General features: G+C 36.3%; 1 pseudogene; it reads left to right on the forward strand.

Moving 5' to 3' along the window:
- Positions 1-7,103: 7,103 nt before the first annotated feature.
- Positions 7,104-7,835, forward strand: LOC141559532 (acidic leucine-rich nuclear phosphoprotein 32 family member B-like; annotated as a pseudogene).
- Positions 7,836-10,971: the final 3,136 nt, after the last annotated feature.

Below are 10,971 nucleotides of genomic sequence, written 5' to 3' on the forward strand. Positions count from 1 at the left end.
TATATACATAGATATAGATATATGCATCTGTGTATATGGTTGGTTGCTGTCCTTCATTCTTGAAGATGACCAAAATGACATTACCATGTTAAAAGTCGTGTTACATTATATCTGACAGTGGCTGATCAGACTAATATGAGCCAGGAATGTTCTGCAACAGGTTGACACAAATATTCCCTATGACTATTTGGAGTGGACTCTCCAACTTCGCACATACCATATTTCTTCTGAGCTAGTTCAATTCTGCTTTGCTTGTAGAGCACAGCACCTTCTCTAATGTGGGTACTCCATGTTGGGTGGTGCGGTGCCATTGACTCCCATATCATACTATCAATTCTAAAGTTCTTAAGAGATATCCTGACAGTACCCTTGTATTCCTTTTTCTGACCACCTTGTGAGGGCTTGCCCTGAGTGAGTTCTCCATAAAATAGTACTTTTTGACAAATATAAAGTATATAAAGCCTTCAAACAATGTGGCTACCCCAACAGAATTATGCTCTTTTCAATAGAATTAAAATGCCTGGCAATTTTGTTTGAGAAAGGACCTCAATGTCTGGTATTTTTTCCTGCCAGATGATCTTCAGAATCTTCCAAAGACAATTCAAATGGAAGCAATTTAGTTTCCTGGCATGGTGCTGATATACTGTTTCATATATGATATGATATGATATGAAGGTTTCATAGACATAGAATAATGAGGATTATAAATATATGTATACACATGTGCATGTGTGTATACATGCACACCTGTATCTGTGACTATATGTGTATATATGTGTTGTGTATACATGCATACACAAATTTACATACTTTTCAATACTTTTTATACCTGGATTATGGTATAGAAGGTATAACACAAGAACTTTTTTATATATTAATATAGATCATAGGTGTCAGCATGGCATAGTGTGAGGACTAGTTTTAGAATCAGGAAAACCTAGATTCAAGTTCTATCTCTAACATATATTAGCCTTGTGACTCTGAGAAAGTCACTCAGTCTCTAAGCAATTCCCAGGCAATTCTATATAATTATAAATCAGTATAGTATTGTGTCTGGCACACAGTAAACCCTTAATAAATATGTATTGATGAATTAATGGGTGATTGATCTAGGGAATTCCATGAATGTTCTATTCTAATAAAATCACAAGTCTGAATAAAATAAAAGTACATTTGGCACTCATTATCTATCACCAACCAAAGTTTCCTGCATGCTACATTAACATACACATTGCATTGGTAACATAGTTGTTTTCCTCTGTTTCTCACTCCTATTTTCCATATGTGTTTCATCCTCAAGGACCATTCTCTTCCCAATGCTTTTATACATGTATACATAGCACTTTCTCTCCCCCTCTCTCTTCCTCTCTCTCTACTCCCTCTCTCTCCCCCCTCTGTCTCCTCCTCTCTCCTCTTCTTTCCCCCTTTCTCCCCCTCTCTTACTCTCTTTCTGTCTGTCTGCCTCTCTGTAAGTAGAGGTCAACTTGATAACTGGCTTCAAGTATTTTTAGGATTATCATATCAAAGAGAAAGTAGACATATCCTAGTGAATGTAAGTGACATCATAGTATTTTTTTGGGGGGGGGCTCTAAATATAGGAAAAACATCATACCAGTTTCAGCTGTTCAGCAATGAAAGAAGCTGTCCAGTAGAATATAAGTTCCTGGAGGGGAGAAATCTTTGTATATCCTTAAACTCCAGAATAGTATTTTGAAAAGAATCAACATTTACTAAATGTTTAATAAGTATTTGCTGAATTTAGTTAAATTGTGAAATAGTGGATAACCTTATCACTGAAAATGTTCAAGTAGTATTCGAATTATGATCTTTCAGTGACCTTATCAGTGAATCTTTCAGGAACATTAAGTAGGAGATTCCTGTCCTATTGGGTTAAATGATTTCTAACAAACTTTCCAAGGTGAAAAGAATGGTGACTCAAAGGTCAGAGTGATGGGGTTCTAATGGCAGTCAGAGAGTTATGGAAATTCCCTTTTGGTTGATACAGGTCTTTCATGAAAGAATTCATGAACCAGAAAAGTTTTAAGTGGCAAAAATGGAAGTTTATTGCTGGATGAGAAGCCAGCTTTTCTAGAAAAACAAAAGCAAAGTCCTATTAGGGAAATGGAGGCTGGCATTGAGAAAAAAAAGGTCTTCTCAGTGGGCAGGAGTCCTGGCAGCTATGCCAAAGAAGCAAAGCATGCTATTTTGGACATTCTGCAAAGAAATGAGAGAGCAGAAATCTTTTTTTATGAGTAGATATTGGTGGGGGAATGAGGGCAGTTTGAACTGATCTGACCAGAATCTCCAATTGAAATTACTTTGAAGGCTTTTTCAGCCTTAGTTTGAATGGAGATCTGGATATCAATGGAGATGATTTGCCTTAGAAATGACCCAGCCTTAGAAGCTCTCTCAAAGACACCTTGGAGCTTGGGAGACCAGGAATCAAAGGGGACAGAATTTCAGAGTGTTAACTTTACAGATCAAAAGGGAACACAGTTTCACATCCCCATCAACCCCACCTCCCCCAAGTAGTTTCTACCTAAATTCATTTGGGGAAAAACAAAGATCTCAGATTTTTGTAATTATTTCAAGCTGACAAGGGTAGTAGAGATACTGGGGGAGGGGGGATTCAAGCCAGGAGAGGAGGTGGGAAGTCTGAATACAGCAGCAGCTAAGGGGAGTTGTGTCACATTCAGTGGTCCCATGATCTGTAGGCTGGAGGAACAGTTGAAAATTCACAGCTTGAAGCCTAGAGGAAACAAATCTCAGGAGCAGATTAAAAGTAGGGTGTCATCCACGATGGAGATGGTAATGTTTGGTATTGGGAGCTTTGCAAATAATGCATCAATAGAATTTGTACTTGAATCCCACTTTGGATGTAAAAATGAAGGGATTGGATAAAGTGCTCACTGAACTCCTTTCCAGTTCTAAATCTATAATCCCACAGTAATGATAATAGCTAATATGTATATAGTACTTTTAGGACTGAATAGCACCTTACATGTTTATGCTCATTTGATCTTCACAACAATCCTGAGAGGTAGGTGCAATTATTATCGGCATTTAACAGATGAGAAATTAAGTGGCTTGTCTGGGGTCATTAAGTTATTAAGTGTTTGACCGAGGTTTATAAATCCATGACTTCCTGATACCAGATCTATCTCCAAATTGTTAACTTCCAAAATTGTTTTGTCATCAAATTATCTCATCTTTACCAAAAAATAAATACTGAAAATCCTAAACCTTCCAATTATATCTTCAGTACTATCTTCCTTCCCATTTTGTTTCCCATTCTTATGGTTTTGCTCTTGTTTTTTTTTTTATCAAGTCTTGTTATATCTTTGTTGGTATACTGTTGACTCATTTTAGACACATTGAATTCAATTCAATGATTGCTAAATGTATCCTCTGTCTGTGCAAGATACACAAAAAATAACAGTTTCTGTTTTCAAGGATGTTACATTTTTATGGGTGATTTTGGGATTGATAAAAGTGATATATGGGGCCAGAGAGTATGTTGGGATTATTTTTCAGTTGTATCTGACTCAATGTTTTAATTTGAAGGTTTTCTTGGCAAAAATAATATAATTTTTTTAAAGACTAGAGTGTAGTAAAAGATTACAATTTCCTTCTTCAGTTCATTTTACAGATCGGATATGAGACAAACAGGATTAAGTACCTTGTCCAGGATCACACAGCTAATAAATGTCTGAGATAAGATTTGAACTCAAGAAGATGAGTCTTCCTGATTCCAAGTCCAGTGCTCTATCCATTGTGCCCCCTATCTGCCACACCTAGATAGTACACACACATGCAAAATGAGAAAGGAGAGATGAATTTCAGCTGAAAGGATCAGGGAATGTGTCATGCAGAAAGTTTTCCTTTATCTGGATTTTAAAATAAAGAAAAAAAAATTTAACAGTTAGAAATATAGAAAGTGTATAATCCAGGAATAGAGGATAGGTTTTTTCTTAGAGAGGATCAAAGAGAGCAGGATAGAATTTATTAGAATGTTGAGTGCATGAACTAGGCTAGGGTGAAGTGAGATGAAAAAACTAACTTGGATACAAGTTGTGGAAGACAACTTACTTCACAGGCAACTTGGAGATAAGAAAGAGGGTAAAAGAAGGTAGAATTGACAGGCAACTGATTTGATTCAGGAGAGAAAAAGAGGGAAGAAGAAGAGGAATAAGTTAAGGATGACTTTGAAGTGAGTAGGAAAGTGGTACCATCGCCAGAAACAGGGTAATTTGATTCAGGGAAGGCTGATGATTAATTCAGTTTTAGATATGTTGAGTTTGATTTGCTTGCAAGAAACACAACTTTTTTCCTAAAGCCAGTACAATGCCTTCTACGTATATTTTGACTTTCCCTATGACTGAGCTCAACCTTTGAACATATAATTATTCTTTCCTGTATGTACACTTTCCTACTCCAAAAATAAGTCATAATTTCTTGTGAGTGAGTTATACAGACTATATATGCAGCATCCACAACATCTTTGATTTTTCTTTGGACTTTTCATACTAAATTTTCTATATGCACTTTGATCCCTATTGCATCCTTCACTTCCATACCTAAAATATTTTTCCTGAATGTGTACAACTAGAGAAAAAAACTTCAAAATAGCTGGAGTGTTTCTTTGCCTAATCCTTTTATTAGCTATTACCTTTCTCCATCCCTAAAGGAAACACATTTGTCATATAGTTAATCTCTTCTGACCCCCAGCCTCCTAACCAGTTTGCTTGTATTTTCCAGCTCATTCTTTTTCTTTTTTTTAAAAAGAAGATGCCTTTTACTAGTCCTGTCAATATATCACAAAATCTCTGTAATCTAGTCACGATGAGGCACAGATTGTCTGCTTCATTTCTGATGAGAATGAATAGCATCTTTTTACTTGGCCTGGCTGGAATAACCACAGCATCCTACCAAAAGTCCTGTGTCCTGATACTGCCTCAAATATAAATTCAATTTGTCTCTTATCTGAAATTCACATCAAATTTCTTACTTTCAGGGATTTGAATTACTGTAAATATGTCTCTAGAGTTTTTCCTTATTGAATTAATAATCAACTGTAGTTTCTTGATTCAAATCCACAGCATGGTTTTTCCTTTAAAGGAGCCTTCCTATTGTACTTACCACATCACAGCCATGGATATTGTTTTCTCTTTCTCTCTCCTTTTCTACTGCAGTCCTAATAGATGACAAAATGGACCAATGAATAATTTCTACTTCTCTCTTGCCCTCTTCCTCTTCTTTCTTCCTCTTTCCTCCTCTTCTTTCTCTTTCTCTCTTTCCAACCTTTCCTATTTTGCCACCTCTTTACTACATTCCCCCTTCTTTAAAATTTTCATTTATAGCTAATATAGTGGAGTTTTGTGTATTCAACTCCCACACATCTTTTCAAACTATTGAACTATTGTCATTACTTTTTAAGTATGTCACCTTTTCTCATCAAATTCTGAATAGTTTAGGTTCAAAGCTCAAGTCTGAACTTACTTTCATCTATATCTTTCCTCTCTTGAGCCATCTGCTGGAGTTGTCCTTTACATTATCTTATCCTCATTAGCAATGCCCATGTTTTCTCGATTCTAGCTTGTACTGGTCACTCATGCAATTGAAAATACTTTTTTTATGTTCACAAAAATTTAGGGAAGAATAGTAAAATCCCTACTTTATGAATGAAAAAAAGTAACTGAAATATTTATGCTGTAATTAGATACAGAATCAATTTTTCTGACTCCCAGGTTTAGACTTTTGTCTTTTAGTTCAAAACCCATTTGAAGATAACTAATATGGGAGAAATTATAGGAGCACACTGTGGCATGAAGTCAGCATGAAGTCAGTATTTGACACATTACTTCTTCCCAAACACAGATATTCAGAGATCTAGTTATTTGTCTGAATAGAATGTCTACATTAATACATATGCATATATGTAAATAGAAAAATATAAAGTAATAATGGTCTTATAAACATAGGATATTCCAGCCATGACATAGAGGTTCTAGTTATTCTTTCTCTCCAGTGGGAAAATTGGGACCACTAAAGAAAAAAAGGAAGGGAAAAAAGAAAGAGAAAGAAAGAAAAAAGGGAGGGAGACAATGAAGGGGGAAGGAGAGAAAGAAGAAAAGGTAAAAAGATAAGAAGGAATGCAAATACATAAACATCAGTTCTTCCCCTCAATAAGCTTGCTTTCTAAAATGACAAATATTGAAGGGGATATAGGAAAATTGGAACAGTAATGCACTGATCAAACTATTCTGGAGAGCATTTTGGAACTATACCTAAAGGCCTATAAAACTGTTCTTATTCTTTGACTCAGAAACATTAGTGTGAGGTCTGTATCCTCACTGTATAAGAGATTTAAACAAAAAGAAAAAGAGAACCAAATAGGTACAAAAATATTTACAGCAGATCTTTTTCTGGTGGAAAAGAATTGAAAATTGAAAGGGTACCCATCAATTAAAGAATGGATGAACAAATTGTGGTATAAGATTGTAATAGAATATTATTGTACAATAAGGAATAGATTCAGGATTCTTTCAGACAAACCTGGAAAGGCTTCTATGAACTGGTGCAAAGTTAAATGAGTAGAACCAAGAGCATATTGCATGCAGTAACTGTAATATTGGGTGATGATCAGCTGTGAATGATTAATTTATTATTTATTCTCAGTAATACAATGATTTAAGACAATTCTGAAGAACATATGATGAAAAATGTTATTCAAATCCAGAGGAAGAACTAATGAATTCTAAATGCAGATCAAAGCATATTTTTAAAATAATTCATTTATTTTTCTTGTATTTATCAGTCTGCATTTTTTATTTCAACATGCAATATATTTTAACAATATGGAAATATATTTTTGCATGACTGCACATGTATAACCTATTTCATATTGCTTATCTTCTCAATGATGAGGGAAATAATTTGGAAACCAAAATTTTAAAAAATGTTAAAATTGTTTTTTTTTCATACAATTGCAACAAAAAAGAAGCTTACTTTCTATTGAGCAAGCCTTTGGTGTCTTCCTGGTGGCCTCTCTAGAAATGGCAGTGGCTCTCAGGGGTCCCTGACTGGGCTCAGGCTATGTGGCCATGGACATCAAGAAACAGGTTACATAAGCGTTGTGGAAAAAGAGGCCCAGAGAAGATCTAGTCTTGAATAACTGCTTCTCAATAATAGGAAGATTGGGGGCCTGTTTTCAGATTTGCAAAATAAAACTTGTGTTTCTCAGCATGGCAAACATCAACCAGGTATCTTTGGCCAACTTACCAAGGCTTCCTCACCTGTGAAAGTTGGAGTGATAACCATGTCTCTGGAGGCTTGGGGATTCTGGCAGAACAAAAACTCAGCCTGATCCAGTTAAGCCTAAATGGGAGCAAAATCAAGGACATCAACTGAAGCCTCTGAAGAAACTGCCTAACCTCAAGAGCCTGAACCTTTTTAAATGTGATGTGACCACACTGATGAGCTACCAGAACTGTGTGTTTGCCCTTTTGTGCCTGCTTACCTATCTCTATGACTGTGATACTGATGGCTAGGAAGCTCTAGATTTGACCCTGAGGTTGATAAAGAGAGCCTAAAGAATGTTTGCAGAGAACAGCAAAGTGATAAGTGAAGAAAAGGAGAAGGAGGAAGAGGAGGAGCTTGATGAAGATGATGATATTGATAGAGAAGATGAGGAAGATGAGAAGGAGGAAGAAGATGGGGCAGAGAATAAGGAGGATGAGGAGGAAGATAATGATGGAGAAGAATGTCAGCATGGAGAGAAAAGGAAAGAAGCTGCTTCTGATGGGGTGGAATACAAGGAGGATTAAGATGATTGAGCCAGCTGCTCTTCCCTGCAATCAGTAAGTGAGCAGCAGGTTATAGATGGACTCTTCCAGCTTTGTTCTTTGCTCCCTCAGCTCTGGGAATGCTGGCTCTGGGACCTGTTCTTTTCCAGACGGGGTTCCACAGGCATTGTTTGACCAGGGGATTTGGTAATCAAAGGTTCTCTCCATTTTCATGGGTGTGTTTTATTCTTTCTAAATCTTTATTTCCAAGAATAATATGGTCCATGTCTTGCCTGGACACTCTCTCAGGATAAACTTGTAGCCCCATCCTTCTTCTCTCTTATTGTTTTTTTAACAAATAAAATTGAAATTTAAAAAGAAAACATATCGGAGTTGTGGACAGGGAAACAACCTTTGGTCTGGGAAGTCACAAAGTTACAAAGATGCTGAATTGAATAAAAAGTCTGCCACTTACAAGAACTTGCTCTTATAATGCAGTTGCCATTTTTATAAGCAAATTTTAAAGTAATTATTTCAGGGTTAAGGTCATTCCAAAACTGTCAAAATCTTCAAGTCAGAAAATTTAGCTTGAAGATTTTTACTGCAGTCTAAAATGACCTTTCATTTGGGTATAATAGAATACCTTTAGTTGTCACATTTGAATCTGTGACTGTCTTGATCTGGCCCATGTGCTGTATTACTAGACATTTGAGTCTCAAATTTAGTAGCACATCATAGGAAAAAAATTGCATAAATTCCCTCAAATTATGACCAATGGGGAGATGCTAATTCAGAAAAAGATATAATAACCACTATTGAAAGAGCACTGTGATTATTCTGTTGAAGTTATTAAATGCATTTGAAAAACTGGTGAAAGTGTCTTTTTATAAAGATTTAAGACCCAGTGTGAGAGAGCATATATAAGCTTAGAAAAATAATGATGAGCTGAAAGAAGCTGATGGCCCACACAGTATCAGAGTGACCCTAGCTGTTAATTAGCCCCATAGGACATGCCCTGGATGGTAAATGTTATCTTCTTGAAGGCTTTCATGGCTAATGTCAGATCAAAATTGTTATTGCTAGTGTACAGGTTGTGGAATCACCTTTGCAAAACAACATCCCAAAGATGAAAATGTCTTTTTGCTTAAACTGCTCAGCTACAAATATAGTATCTGAAATGGTCTAGGAGCATCACTCACTAACTTCCCTTCTTTTTCAAGTGGAAATTGGCATAGAATCAGGAAAGAAATCTTTTCATTTCAACACTAGTCCTGTATATTTGTTTGAGTACAAAGATCCTGTTGGGGGAGGCATTTTGGCAATGCTTGGATAAACCTTGCCCACAGTTGTCTGAAATCCTTAGGCCTAGAAACAGACTAGCAAGACTGCCAGATTTTCATTTGCCTGATTCATATTTACTAGTATCAGCTTTCCCCTCAGAATCATCTCTCCTTTTATTTAATGAAACAAGTAAATATTATAATAAAAAGAAAAATCTGGACCTGAGTCAGGATAACCTGAGTTCAAACGTTACTATACACAACTGCTATGATCATGGGCAAGATTTAATCTCTGCTTTCCTTAGTTGCCTCACCTGTAAAATGGCAAAATAATAAAACCTATCTTCCAGGTTTGTTGTGAGGCTAATATTTGTTAAGTATTTGCAAATTTTAAAGCATTATGTAAGTGATAGCTACTATCATTATTTCTTAACCACTTTCAGAATCTGTTTCTTCATTTGTAAAATGGGGTTAATAGTAGCACCTACCTCAAGGATGTTTATAAAGATCAAATGAGCTAATAGTTGCAAACCTTAAAGCATTAAAGCATTGGGTTTACAATCAAGAAGTTTAACATTTTTGAGTTAAAATCTAGCCTCAGAAAAGTCACTTAACCCTGTTTTGCCTCAATTTCCTCATCTGTCAAATGAATTGGTAAAGGAATGGCAAATCACTCCTGTATCTTAGCAAGAAAACTCCAAAATGTGTCACAAAGAGATGGACAAGACTGCACATTAACAAATCAATGTTTAAAGAAAATATACCTGCCTGAAGAAAAATGGAGATTCCCATGAAAATTGAGCTAAAAGGTACTATTAGTCATGAATGAACTATATTAAATTTTTAAACACAGGAGTTGCTTGATTTATTTTATGTCCTGAACCAATATGTTATTCATCTTTATATCACTGGGTGAATTTCTGAAAACCAGAGAAAAAAACAGGTTAACATCTGACATAAATTACTAGTACAGTGAAGGGCAAGGTAAGGGTGGAGGAGATAAGGAGAAGGGGAGGTATTAACTCTGTAACAAGTTAGATTGACAAAGCCTGCCAACATGCTTAAGTTTTCACTAGTTTACCAAGGTCTGGTGTCAACTTGGTCCAATGGAAAGTACAATGGATCCAGAGTCTAAGTGCAAATTCTTTCTCTCTTGCTACTGGCTGGGCCCTTCAATGTGTTGGCCCATTTAATTACACTGACTAAAAAAAGTCTTATTGGGGTTCTTCTTCCTTTCCTTCCCTGTGGGTTATAGAAGGAACTCTGGAAGGATCCTTCTCATGAATAGCTCTGGAATGCTGATGGTTATTTTTATAATTCTTATACCTCACATTCAGGCACCATTTATTGTGAATACATGGGAGCCATCTGACAGTGGCTGCTGGAGATTCGACCCAGAATAGATCTCCTCTTGTGAGAGGATGATATAAGGAGACTGAGAGGCAGTTGTTGTTCTCTGGCCTCTCTGACTGAGAGGCCATTGCCGTTGTCTGACCTCTCTCCTCTTCCCTCTGCCTCCAATTTATTTCATTCCCAATCCTCAACATCTGTGTCAGCAAAGGCTGCTTTGCATCTTCTTCAGATGCTATGACCCACAGCTGTGGAAGCTCTCAGAAAACTGACCTGCCTCTTAACACTACTTTTGTAATTTTAGGCAAATCTCACCTTTCTGGGACTCAGTTCTTCATGTGTAAAATGATGAGATTGAACTAAAAGCTTCTGAAGTTCCCTTCAGTTCTAGATCTAAGATCCAATGATCTATAATCTATTGAAGATCTTGATCAAATATCTTTACCTCCATGGGCCTCAATTTCCTTCTCCGGAAAATGATGAATATGGACTAGTTGATTTCTGAGATGCCTTTCAGCTCTTTTCTATCATCCTCTCACACTCTTATCCTTTTATTT

Source organism: Sminthopsis crassicaudata, chromosome 3, assembly GCF_048593235.1.
Source record: "Sminthopsis crassicaudata isolate SCR6 chromosome 3, ASM4859323v1, whole genome shotgun sequence".
Taxonomy (NCBI): Eukaryota; Metazoa; Chordata; class Mammalia; order Dasyuromorphia; family Dasyuridae; genus Sminthopsis; species Sminthopsis crassicaudata.